Consider the following 14068-nt stretch of genomic DNA (forward strand, 5'->3'; position numbering starts at 1 on the left):
GAAGATTCTCAGGATCATTGCCTTGCCCATCTTCTACATATAACTGTATGACTTGCCACAGTCATGTTTTCTAGCTCTTCTCCCTGTTCTCTCTTCATTGTCTAGTCCTCAAGTTCTTGCTTTTCTTTTAGTTGTAGTATACCTATTTGTATTTCTTCTTTTGAGTTCTTATACTAGGGAAACTATATGATATTTACACATGTGTGTCTGGTTTATTTCACTTATGAGTATATCTTCAAGTGGTATCCACTTAAATATAAAGGCTTCAAGTTTATCATTCTTTATAGCTGAGTAGTACTCCATTGTATAAAAATACCATATCTTTTTCATCCATTCCTCAGGTGATGGACATCTTGATTGTTTCCAAGATTTGGCTATCACAAATTGTGCTGCTATCCTCCCTCCCTTATAAACTACAGTGTGCTGGACCTCACTACTTATGTGTCCTGCTACAGCCTCTCTCTTGGCCCACAGGGTAGATTTGTATAATCCAATCTAATCTATAATCTAATCTCCACAAAATGAAAAAATGATGATGACTAAATAAACATTTTAAAAGACTGGATTATACCTTTAATTCACCATTTTTTTCTTTCAATCACAGTCTTTATTTCCTCCTGGATAATTGTCTCATTACTGTGTTCTTTAACCCTGCAGCACTGAGCTCAGAAATGCCTAGATACTCTGCAGTAAAAAGAATGTACTCTAAATTCATTGAAGAGAGTAGAAACTAAAAAAGATTTTAGAGTTGCAAGTGAGCGACAATAACACTCTCCAGTTATAGAATCTCTCATCCAAAATACGGACTTCAGTTTTATAGTATTATGTGCTGAACTTGACTCAATCTTCAGTGTGTTGTTATATCTATGGTTAATCTTCTTTATTGTCAGAATGGACCTCCAGCAGAGACTGTGTTTAAAATAATATAAAATGGTGGGCTGGCGAGATAGCTCAGCAGACTAAATCGCCGGCTTAGGCGAGCTTAGGCAAGGGCAGGGACCGCAGTGTGATTCCCGGTACCACATGCTGCACCAGCCCGGCCCCCAGGGTGCGCTGAGCCAGCCACAGTGACTGTGCATAGTGGCACATATTTGTAATTCCAGCACTAGAGAGGCTGAAAACAAGAATCATTATGAGTCCAAGCTGCATAGTAAGACCCTGTAACACCCAAATACATTTAAAAACTAAATAAAATGATATACAATGATCAATATACATTTAGGAGGATCACTATAATTTAGATGATCAATATAAATTTAAATTTAAATGTCATAAATAGATACTTAACAAATTCTATGTTTCCTTCTCCCTATTGAGTAGCAATTTTGGGGACATTATTCCAATTATCAAAATCAGTTCATTTAAATAGGCACTATTTTTCTTTGTATGCCTCAATTTATTACTTTATGCTGCTTAGCTAGGAAAAAAAAAAGTTCTTTCTTGTTTTTTATTTTTTTCTAGCTTGGTGGTTTCTTTTAGCAATTTGTGTTTTTACGTGAAATTCTGACCTCTAGTGGTGTCATTCAAGAAGCACAATGCCACGAAACCAATCAGAATTTATGGGTGTCAAAGGCAGTAAGAAATATGTGGAAAATACTTTTTAAAATCCCAAGGAAATTTGAAGTGCATTGTCTAGTTTAACATCCATTTGCCTTGTGTGGCCGGAATTTCTTAAGCACAAGAACACAACCTCAACGAAGCCAAGCGGAGGGCCCAGGCCTTGCAGGAGATGGAATAGGGCAGCTTCAACTTGACCCCGGCCTGCTGGCTCTGGGCCTAGCATCCCCCCACTGCGTCCACTGGTTTCTGTAAGTTTTTATTAGGATGAGAAACATGATCCACAGGCCACATTGGTGACAACACCCAGGTAGGAAAATGCCTAAAACATGGCATCTGTACAACCTTGTAGCCCAGCAGCTCCCTGGGACACTGAAATAAACTGAAAGGGATGCGTAGCTCCTCTTCGATCATTAACTCAGTGCTTCATTAGTCTGACCCGAAGGGAATGCTGTGTCCCCTGTTCCCTATTTTTGGTTCTGCTAGCTTTTTTAGTTTAGGAGCTTTTGCCTTTCAATGATGTGTGTGTGTGTGTGTGTGTGTGTGTGTGTGTGTGTGTTTCCTAAGGCCATTTCTACCTGGCTCCTCCCACCTTCTCCCCCAGCATTGCAAACTGCTCCTGTCCTTGAAGTCATCTCTGGGCAAGTGACCTGGTGTCCCGTTCAGCAGGTCAGTCAACAAAGGTCACCTGGGAGAGGAGTGAGAAATGGAGGAGGGAACAAAGGACAGGAGACACAAGAAATGGAGACAAGACAGGAGAGTCTGATCAAGTCTCATTTATTAGGGGAAGTGACACGGCTTTTAAGGCAGGGGAAGAGGAAGTCAGCGTCACCGATGACGCTGATGCACCAAGACAATCTTATAGGTTAGAGGCACTCAGGTGATCATTAAGGGGTACGTGGCAAAGAATCATGATGTGGCAGTTTTACAGGAAAAAGGAAACCCACTTGCAATAGGATTGGAGGCCCAGGACTATTGAGCCTCCCACAACCTGGTCTCTCTGTTCTGTCTCAGAATGTGGCTTTTCCCATCCACCCTCTCTACCTAGCTCATCTTTATTCTGGATCTTCCCAAAGATCCTCCTCCTTCCCATCTTCCCCCTCCTCTCCCCCTGTCCTTTTTCTCCCCCTCCCATCTCCCTTTCCCTTTCCCCCTTTTGTCTTCCTCTTCCCGGCTGAAGTCTTAGTTCCAGGCCATTTGCACAGCTTGGCTCTGCCTGCCTGCACCGGCTGGCACCCTCTGCTCTGAGTCCCAGACAGCTCACTCTGTCCACCAACTCATTCCTCAGTGGAATTCTCTTGTGAGCTCGGAATGCAAGCTTCCTGAAAGCAGGGACAACCCTGTTCTTCTTGCTAAGTGAGTTTTCCCACGACCTCGAAGATTTCCTGGCTCTGATTTGCTGTGCTTAGTGGGTGCGCAGTAATTACTTTTCATTAAATCAGTAAAACCAAATGTTCTAATTTCTCTTACTTTAGCAGCAGTTTAGCTGAGAGCATAACTTCAAAACATCCTCTGTATCCCACAGTTCCTAAAAAGTGTCACTCGTGTTTTCAAAAAAGGGCTGCTCCTGTCACTGTGCCCCTTCTCCAGTGGCCAAAGGACCCTCCTAGCATCAGCCACTTCTCTTCTGTTAAGTACAACAGTGCCACCGCTCCCCCCACAAGCCTGCCTCAGCCTAGCCCAGCTAAAGGCAGCCCTGAGTGCATTCCCCAAGGTAAGATTTTCACTGCTTCCGAGAACCACTGTTCTCGTCCCAAAGCCGCAGCAGCAAGTGAGAACTCGGTTCCATTACATTCCACTGTGCAAACCAGTCAGCTGGTTGCCCTTCTAACCAGCCAGAAGGGCCCACCAGCAGGGTTGCCTGGACTACAGCTGTTAATTAAGCGTTCCGCTGAGGGTTATGGAAATCCACACACATCGGGGGCCAGAGCACATGTGTGAGTTCTAGAAAACAGGAAGTGTGTACGAGGTCTTTTCCTATTTACCAAGAGAGTATAGGGGTAACTTCTCACCAAATCAGTTATCTGTGAGAAGAAGGACTTCTAGTTTCTATCTCATATTTTCCTGCCATGACTATACACCCCAGCAATTGACACAACTTGGGTTACCTCCCAAAAACCCTTCCAGTCTCCAGCACAAAGGACTTCATGTAACTTCCCTGGCTAGAAGGCCAGAGATACTCTGGAATGTCTGGATCTCTCAGGTTCAAGTTGGAAATCTTACTACCTACATGATAACTCATGGAGATAATTTGGTACAACCTCAGTTATTTTTAACTTTGCAAAAACAGGATTAGTGAGGTAAAGTAACTTGTGGATTACATAACTACTGAACATAACTAGCTGAGTTACAGCTAGAACTTGGATTTGATTCCTGAAATTATGCTGTCCTGCCATGGTACATAATTATTCTCACCTTTTATCATCCTCATCAAGCATGAATTATCTTTCAATCTTATTAATTGACATTAGAAAAAGAGTTCTGTGAAGTCAACATATAAACATAGCACAGGGTGACTCTAACTTCATCTGTGGAGCTGTCCGTTCCTTCCGGGTGACTTCATCAGAGAGCTTAAGCAAGCAGGCACTTTCTTTTTGTTTAATTGCATTAATTCATTAGACTGTTTCATTATGAATTTTAATATGCATTTGATACATAAAGACAGACTAATAATTTAGCTCTCCCGGCTTCCTTAATTTGGATATTCTGGCGTGTAGGTGCTTGGGATTGCTGTTTGTTTGTTTTTCCATTTGTATAGATGCCAAGGAAACATTTCAAAGTCAGGTCAAGAAGCAAAGAATAAAACTCTAGGGTGTCAAAGTATGGATGAAAATGAGACAGGGGGTGGTGCATGGTAAGGAGAAAAAGAATCGTTTGCTTCATTTTAATAAGGGCATCTTGTTGCCTGTGCTATTACATCCTCGGTGGCCTCATGTAGCTCCTTGGCTGTGTACCAGTTGCTAGTAGGGACCACAGTCGTGGACGCTCGCATGCTGGCAGAAGCCATGCTCACCGGAGAGCGACACACATCACTGTGGATTGGAACTCTGCCATGTACCTGGTTATACCACCGTAAGTCTGGATGTCCCCAAATTTAAAATGGCACATTAGTCACTTTTCTATTCCTGGGGCACAGCACTCGACACCCGCATTTTAATGAAGAGAGGTTCATTTGGGCTCAGAACTCTAAGGCTATCAGCCCAAGGCTGGCTGACGCTAACTAAGGCAGGGACATCACAGCGGAAGGGCCTGCTGGGGGGAAGCTGGCACAGAAGCAGAGTGTAAGAGCCAGGGAAAAGCTGCGCTCCAGCAACCCAGCGACCGCACCTCCACCCCACCCCAGCTCCTGACGGTGCTTTGTCTCCCAAGTCTGGGGGGTAGATGAATCCCCCGATAGCAGAGCCCCAGGACCCAGGCACCACCCAAAAGCCCACCTCTGCTCATGTGAGACTTAGACTCTGGGCACACATTTCAAGTATAAACCACAACAAGTGGAGATAAGAATATTGCCCAGCTCACACGCTTATTCTGGTGTTTTGTTTGTTTGTTTGTTCTGAAACAGATTCTCTCTATGTAGCCCAGGTTGACCTCGAACTCATAGTGATACTCCCAGCTCAGCCTCTGAGTTCTGGGATTACAAACATATACCACCATACCTGGTGTCAAGTGCTTATTTTGAAAATTAAGACTTGCTTAGTTTTGTAGCTGAGTTACTATAATTTTTATTTGCTTCCATCACTATTACTTCCTGTTCTCTTCTACTTCCCTAAAGACAGGATCGCAGATTGCAAAGGAGGCTTCTGAAATGGAAAGCACCAAGAAAGGGCCCCACCTCTGCTCCGTCCTGCCGCTTCTTATCTTTAGTCCCACTTCAGAGCCAGCTGCTATTCTCCAACATCGCAAAAGCTTGAGAACGCTATTTCTTTTCACCACTATTGCCTCCTTTCATCGTTCTCCCGTACAGACTGGTGTTCTGGGAATCAGGACAGTATAACCTTAGGGACCAGAGTAGGGGCTAAGTGAGCTTTCAGATGCATTAAACCAAATTCACAGTTTTTCTTATTAGTGACATGGACACGACAGTGGTGGGGCTGGCGGTGAGGCATGCGGTCAGCCGGCAAAAGCCTTGAATGCACTGCAGCAGGAGCTCTGTAATGTGACTGCACTGCGGGTCACCAAAACCCAAAGGGCAGTGAGACCATTGCCTGTATATTATTTTGTAAAAAACATTTCCTTTTAGCTACCATTTCTGTCCTGTGTAGGATTTTGAGTTGACCTTACACAGAGGAGTCAGGCACAGCTCACCTGTCACTTACTCTTCTTACATTTATGAAATTCTGTTCATAGAAACTTGGCAACCATTAAAATGGTTTTATTAGCTTCCCACTTCCTCTCATGATATTCCAATTCATATCTGGTCTTCCTTGGTTTTGTCACATCTGAGATGGGGGTCTGCAATGTCTTAAAAAATTCTCAAAATTATAATTTATAGCATTCCCTGCTCTTTTAGAAAAGCATTGCAAATATACTTAGTACAAATCTGACATGCAGAAATCAAGTGAAGTAGCATCTAAATTATTGAAGGCTTTTATATTACGTGTTGTGCTTGTGCTTGATTTGCAAACTCTGGAAGTATCACTGGAGGTCTCTTGTGGCCATTTGACAATACTCATCACTGTTAAACAAACTGCGGGAGCATAAGTCTTTACAATTTCCAAATTATTTTTTAGTTCTGCTGACATATACAGAGGTCACTGCTCCTCCTTTGAAGAGCAGGATGCTGAAGCACATTGCCCCTGCATGTCATTTGACTGCACAGGTATGAGTGAGTATTCCTGATGGAAATACTTCGGCCCTTGTAACTCCCTAACTACAAGGGGGAAAGCCTAACAAGCTCAGCTGATGAGTATGGCTGCCAAGATCCCTTAAGTGAGATAAGATCACCCAAGGAAAATTAGTTATACTTTAATAAGAAAGCTTTCATGCACAGAAGATGCCAAAGTTTGGGAAGAGGTGATTTTTATTGCTCCTTGCCTTCACGAATTCCTCAACCCTAAAGGTTATTGCCTTGCTAGTACCCATTGCATAACAAGATGCTATAGGATTGAGACTCTTCAGAATTATCTTCGGATAATGTTCTATCTGGCCTGACGAACCAGTATTCAGAAAAGAAGTTGCCATTCAGAGATAAAGGCTGCAATGAAGTCATTGTTCCCTCATCAGATCACATGCTGGGTAACCAAATGACAGGAGAACCAAAAAGAGGAGGCCCATATGTCCAGGGGAAGTTGTGAGATGGAGGAGGCAGGCGGTGCTGTGGGTGAAATCTGCACAGACTCGGAGAGAAGATGTCTGAGGCTGGGTTGGGACCTCTTTGCGTGAAGTCAATCTCTTGGGGGGTGAAGCTGGCCAGTCCACCAGTGGCTGTGGGACAAAGCCAACACCAGGCCACAGACATAGAGCAGATGCATAGAAAGGAAGTGCTCGTGGGGTGCAGAGCCAGCACCGTGGTGTGATTTGCTGACCTAGATTGGACCATGCCTGAGATGACAGTTTATTTTTCCAAAGTAAAAGGAACTCAAATTTTGACTAATGTGTATAGATTATTTTGGTCTCCTCATGTTTAAGAAAGGCAATAATAGTGTGTTAGTATTGTTTTACTGTGCCTCAACTGTGCTAATGTGAAACTCTCTGTCACTTTTGCTGAGTCTCTAATATTTTAGTTCTGAGCAGGTGAGGAGGTCCAAAGCCGCAGTGCGCAGTGTCCACCGCTGCCATAATGTCCCTGGTCACTATGTGAAGGGAAGCCTTCACTCAGGAAAGCCACTGTTGAGCCCCCTTATGGCCATTCTGGTCTTACTTTTGGGAATATAGAAACAGAGGTGGGGGGCCAGCCAGATAGCTCAGTGGGCTAAAGCGCCTGCTTAGGCAGATGCAGCAACCAGGGCTCAATCCCCTGGGGCATGCTGAGGAGGCGACTGAGCCTGGGTGTAGTGGTGCGTGCCTGTAATCCTAGCACTTGGGATGCTGAAAACAGGAGGATCACTACTCATCTGATCTGTGTAGTGAGACCCTGTAGTAAATATATTAAAAAAAAAAGAGAAAGAAGAAAAGAAACACAGGTGAGAGAGCAATATTACAGTCTCCTGAATTGTGGGCCACTGATCCATAGGATCACCTTGTTAGATAGCCACAAATCACGCTGTAATTTGCCTGTCATAATTTTCACGCTTTTAAGACATTATTCAGTGCCTCCTGGGGACAAGCTCTTTATGAGAGATCACACCTGATCCAGGATGGTGCCGGCTCCCTAGGACCCAGCAGTAAGCTTGATTGTTACTAGAAATCCAAAAAATATTTGCTCAGGGTAAGATGAAGCACGCTGTGTGTGTGCAAACTTGCCAAAAGTGAAACACATTCATCTGTGTAACCAGTAAAAAAAGTGAGAGATGTGTTCAATGAGTGAGCCAGCGAGTAACCTGTAGCACTTTGAGCAGCACCCGCGAACGTGCTCGACACCTGTCACAAAAAACCTTTAAGGAGTTGACATCAGTGTAAGCAACTCAATGAGAATGCATTGTTTATGCAATACTTCAAACAGCAATTAGAAAAGAATAGCAAGGAACCAAATGGTGAATTATTAAGAAAATGATCCTATCAGCAGACTCAGAGAAATTAGAAATTAACTTGAAGCAGGACTGGGGCCATGAGGACGCTCGCTCGCTTTACATTATTGATGATGCATTTGTCACATTGCGAGAGTGTTCCACCCTTCTATAACATGGAACACGTACAAAACTCTGCAAAAGCAAGACTAACACTCTTTCTCTTCACCCTCATCCTTCAATTGCTGGACCTGTTTCTCCCATGTAAGCATCTGTAATCCCATAGTATTAATATTTTTCTTCTGTTTATTCTATTATTTTTTCCTTGTTTGAAATGGTATCATACTAGGCATATTATTTATTTTGCAAGAAGAATTTTAAACACAATGCAATTATAGAGCTCATTTTTTATCCAGACAGCCTTCTCTAACTCGTGAGTTTTACTCCCTGCATAAATGTTTGTGGTATTTTCACTACAACTTTAACCTTTACAATGTAAACATCATCTTTGTTTTTAATTTTGTGGTGACAAATTTTCAGGTAGTTTATGTTTTCATTTCTTCTACCTCATTCTTACAGCACATTTATTTTTACATTATTTCTATAAAATAAGTTCCTTAAAAAAAATCAAAGTTTGTTCCCTTTTTATTTTAATCATCATTAACATAGGATTTTTCCAGGAAAGCAGAAATTTACAATGTCAGGGTTGATGAGAAGACCAGCTCTGTGCCTTTGAGCCTGATGGGGAGACATGACAGAGGAATTCTCATGTATGTGCTTTGCTAATGGTCAGTCTTGGCATCTTTTATCTACTATTTTTAAAAAGAAAATATAAAAATAACAAAAAACAGAGTTTCAAAATAGCTTAGTAGGAGAGTTCAATAATGAAATCATTGTGTGTTGTTGTCTTTATAGAAGTTTCTCAGAGTATAAAATACAGGTATGACATCTTGTCCAAAGAATACTAGCAGGAACCTTCCTTTTCAAAATGAAATAAGAGAAACTACCATATAGCTATCTTAACTATCTTGTGTATTAATGTATTTTTTTATTTTTCCATTTCTTCATTAATGTATTTTTTGATTTTTCCATTTCTTCCTTTTCTCCTAGGGGGAAATAGAAAAATAAAAAAAATACATTAATACACAAAGTAACATAGTTTGTCTTTTCTTTTGAATAGCTTCTTACCAATTCACAATATTTATTGTAAATTTTGGATCTTATTTACTCATTCAGTTTCTCACACTAATGAGATAATACAATGTTTACACATGTGGGTCTAATTTATTTCACTTATGAGTATGTTCTTGAGTTGCGTCCATTTACTGAGAGAAGTCACCAGTTTCATCTCAGGAGTGAGCTAGCCTGTTTGCTTTAGGCACTGGGCCAAGTCCCACCTACATATATTTGATTGATTTCCTAGCTTTGTGGCTCCCAACATATCCTCCTTTTTCATAGATGGGTGTTCCACTGCAGTTAGAGAAGCAGTATTTGGAGAAGTCTTTAAAAAACTTTTTCATACTTGAAGTCAGTCTAAAGACTGTAGGTTCTTGAATTCAGCAAAATAACTCAATATAGTCCAGTAGTCCGTACTAGTAGTGGGTTATCAGCAGAACTGGCAATTGTCAGAAGTTGTTGACTTGAACCTTTTACAGCTCAGCATATTGATATGGCATTACTTTTTATACCTCATGGTTATGCTTTTCTGCTGGATAGTGAGGACCAAGATAAAGCAAGACCTATATAACTAAAGATGTAACTTTTGTTTCTGACAAGGTCAGTCAAATCCCCTCAGGATTTACCCTGAAACTATGTAGAGCACCTTATAGATCTTTTGTCAGCGTCAGCCATCTGGATGAGTCATGGCCATTGCTTGACCAATTTGCTCTCTGTGAAAACCTGAGAGAATTTTTTCTCTCTAGGTGACTCTTCTTAGATACACTATACATCATCGATCACTTTCTTCTATGGCCCCATAATCTCCTTGATCAGAAAATTTGGGACACCACTGAGTTACAGGATGTCACAGCACCGGTTCCTGTCTGGTTAAGGTTAGCGATCAGTTGTTAGGCAACCTAGTGTCATGTGTCACTAACTTCACAAAAGTGTAAATAAAAGACCATTCTGTTGTGTGCGTGTATATGAGTTAGGATAGATATTCAACTGCTTTCTCTTAGTTCATTGAAAATAAAAGTTTGTACTAATACTGTTTAGACAAGATGTTATGTCTGTATCTTGTCCTCTGAATAACTACCATGAACACAACAATATGCAAAATATGAATTATTGTGACCATCCTATTAACCTGATTTGAAACTGTTTCATTGCTATTTTATCTTTCTTTTCTCATTAAAATGAATAAAAAAGCCACCAGTTTATCATTCTTTATGACTGAATAATACTCCATTATATCTAAAAAGACATCTTTTTTATCCATGCCTCCATTGATGGGCATTTGAGTTGTTTCAAAGATTTAGGTATTTATTAGCAATTGCACTGCTAGAAATATTGGTACCTAGGTCACCATGGTATGATGTTTTTAGTTCTTTTGGAAGGATACCCAGAAGGGTAATAGCTGGATCGGATGGGATCATTTATTATTTATTACTTAAATATTTGTACAATCTTTGTTTCACATATTGTTTATTTTGCAAAGCAATTTGCAAAGTCCTTTGATTTTAAGATTGCCTTATTTTACCTTTAATGTTTATTTTTTTTGCTTGTCATTTGTTTACAAGTTTTGTATATTGTACATGATATCTTTTACCATAAGAAACCTTTGAAATTTGTCCTCTGATCTTCTATGACTATTTCTTATCTGAATGGACAGATGTCAAATGAAAAGAGAATATACCTTGGCTGGGGAAATAGCTTGGTGGTCTAAGCACTTGCCTGGGAAGTACAAGGGCCCAGGTTCGATCCCTGGTACCACATGCCATGCTAGCCCCTGGAACCCCAAGTGCACCATGCTGGCCACTGAAACTGGGTGTGGTGGCACATGCCTGTAATTCCAGCACTGGGGAGGGGGTTGAGACAGGAGGATCACTATGAGTCTGAGCTGTGTAGTAAGACCCTGTACCAAATAAATAAATAAATAAATAAATAAATAAAACATTTTTAAATTATAAAAAATTGGGGTTGAGGAGATAGCTCAGTACAATAAGCACTTGCCTGGCAAGCACAAGGACCTGAGTTCAATCCCCGGTTCTGCCAAAAAAAAATAACAAATAAAAATAAAATAAAATTATAAAAAATAGAAACAAGAATATGCCAGTCAGTCCCAGAAGGGACTGGAAGACATTGTGATGAATGATGAATAAAGAGGTTGAACAGGAATTCAAAGTCACACAGTCACTACCAAAAAAATACCATGGAAAAAGTCCCTTGATGCCAACCTAGAAGTATACATCCTATACTAATTAGTTTGGATTTAGCACATAAATAGGATCATAAAACACTCTGAGTGAGGCAGCATGATAACAACAATATGATTTTATAAAGATTAACTTGCAAGGTGGATTGGAAGAGCGAAGTGAGACTCAAGGACAATGGTATTCAAGCAACAATTTATTGAACAACAAATATTCTAGGCACTTTGGATACATCAGCAAACTCAACACACTGAAAACCATCTAGGCGTCAGCTGTAAAGATCAAAGATTAGGACTGAGGACAGGAAAGGGTAGCATAATGGTGGTCAGAATGGGAGGAAAAAGGAAGGATGGGTATGGAGAACAGAAAGAATCAAGACAGCCATATGGAAGGAAGAGAGATCACAGTGAGTTTGGGGCTGAGCATGGCAAAGTAGAGTAGGGAGAAATACTGGGAGACTGCTGTGGTCTATATCTAAACGTTTCCCCAAAGCCTCATGAGCTCATTGCAGGGGCTTTGGGGTGCTGATTGGGTCACAAAAGACTAATGCACTGATGAGTGTACAGCTAAATGTGATGTTGGGGGGATGCCGGTCAGAGGAGGTGGGTGACTGGGACGTGGCCTAGAAGAATCTATGCCCTCCTCCTCCCTTGATCCCCCTCTGTTCCTGTCTACCTAGACATGGGCTATTTTTCCTCTACCAGGCCATCTTGCCTTGGAGCCAGGCAACTATAGACTAACCCTTCCTTCTTTAATTTGTCATTGTCAGGCATTGGGTTCCAGTGACAAGAAAGTAATTTAGACAGAGACAAAGGTAAAATACTAAGAGAAACAAAAATGTAGGTTCGGCATAGTGGTAGAGGCAGTGTCCTGTGCCCTGTCATGCTAGATGATACTGTAATAGTGGACCACAAGGCATCAGCAGAGACCTCCCAGCACACTGAGTGAAGATCAGTCATTAATCAGCCACTGTGGAGAATCACATCTCAGTCAAATACAAGCTCATTTGACTGCATTGTCACTAAATTCATATTTATCCATCTTGTCATCTGGAATTTCACTCTTTTTCTTTTGAGAGCATTTACTAAGGAAGCACCTACTCCAACTCAGACTCTGAGTTGGTGCTGAATGCAAAGAAGATGATATGTCATCCAGACCTGTCCCATCCTCCAGGACGCAGCATGGTACAGGGTGTTGCGAAGTGCAAGAGCAGTGGCCTTCGAGAGTGAGATTAATTCTGCTGCTCAAGTGAAAGGGGGAGGCAGGAACCTACAAGACTTCTTGGTAAGGGAGAAAATTCATGAGTTGGCCCTGTAAGGTACAAAGAGTTCCACAGAAGATAAAAATCTATTCAAACTTTTATTGGTGAGGACATTTTAGTTCCAAATCACGACAAATTTGTGTTAGCTGATTTTCTCTGCACGTACCTTGATATGTAAGTTTATTCTGGTGGAAGCCTATAGGGATCTATTAGTCTCTCAGTAGTCCCCAGGAGAAAATAGTAAGAGGATTCAGAAATAAAGAATTTTTTATTCTTTATTTCTGAATAAAGGTGAGGTCAGGTGGTGGACCAAGCCTGATAGGCAAAGGCCCCAGGACAACACTAGGGGCATTTGTTTATGTCTTCGCAAAGTTACAAGACACAAGGTTACCTAGTGACCAATAGTCCACAATGTCCAGGTAGGATGTTTTTCTCTTGACTGAGGTATCTCGTCTGCTTTAGACAATGAGGCCTCATCCTGCCCTCCCATATATGATTGAGTTTGGGACTCCCAACAGAGGCCAGTCTGAGACATGGCATCCATTTTTCCTGACAAAGGAAAGAGGAGATTGGAAGACTTGGGTCAGGGCTGACAGGCATCCCTTCCTTTGTGCTCCTGTAACTGGGAATTTACTTCAGTGCCCCTGTTCTCCTGAGACTCAAGCTCCTCACCCAGAGGGACCTCATTCTTTGCATCACTGTTCAGTGGTTGTGTCCATAAGGAAACTTGTATGTGCAAGTGAAGGATCCAACACAAATCAAGCTGACATTGGCTAATATCACCAACAGATAGAAGAGCAAAGGGCAGTCAGAAACTTGTGCCACGCAGGGCTCAGGTGGCAGCAGCAGCAGGTGCTTCAGAGATGCATTTTGGGCTCTTTTTCTTGGTTCTGCTTCCTTCGGTATTGCCTGCCATCAAGCAGGTGTCAGGATAGACACAGACTATTCCACGCCAGGCTGTCCTTGCTGCGACCCCTAACTCATTCCTCAAATTTGAACTTACAGATCTTTACTGGGCCCCGTGTCGATCTTCAGAATCGATTTCCACATGTACCATCTAAACCATACACGTTGAGAATGTGTGAGCGTGGTTTCCTACAGAAGCTTGTGGCGCCATCCCCAGGTGCCCAGGGAGTCGATGCCAAGAAGCGAAGGCAGGAGCTGCCCTGTGCCCCTAACATGGACCTACGGTGAGAGCACGCTTGAGGCCAGGGGCTGTCTGTGGATGGCACTGTCCACACTCTCACTTAAGCTTGGAGGAGAATGTCGTTATC

At 41.9% G+C, this 14068-nt stretch overlaps 1 protein-coding gene across 1 annotated transcript in view; it reads left to right on the forward strand.

The window, feature by feature from the left end:
• Nucleotides 1–14068, forward strand: part of Colec10 (collectin subfamily member 10) — a 46483-nt gene that overhangs the window by 4244 nt on the left and 28171 nt on the right. The gene's annotated exons all lie outside the window — the stretch shown is intronic.

This window comes from Octodon degus, unplaced genomic scaffold, assembly GCF_000260255.1.
Source record: "Octodon degus isolate 3935 unplaced genomic scaffold, OctDeg1.0 scaffold00179, whole genome shotgun sequence".
In the NCBI taxonomy this organism is placed as follows: Eukaryota; Metazoa; Chordata; class Mammalia; order Rodentia; family Octodontidae; genus Octodon; species Octodon degus.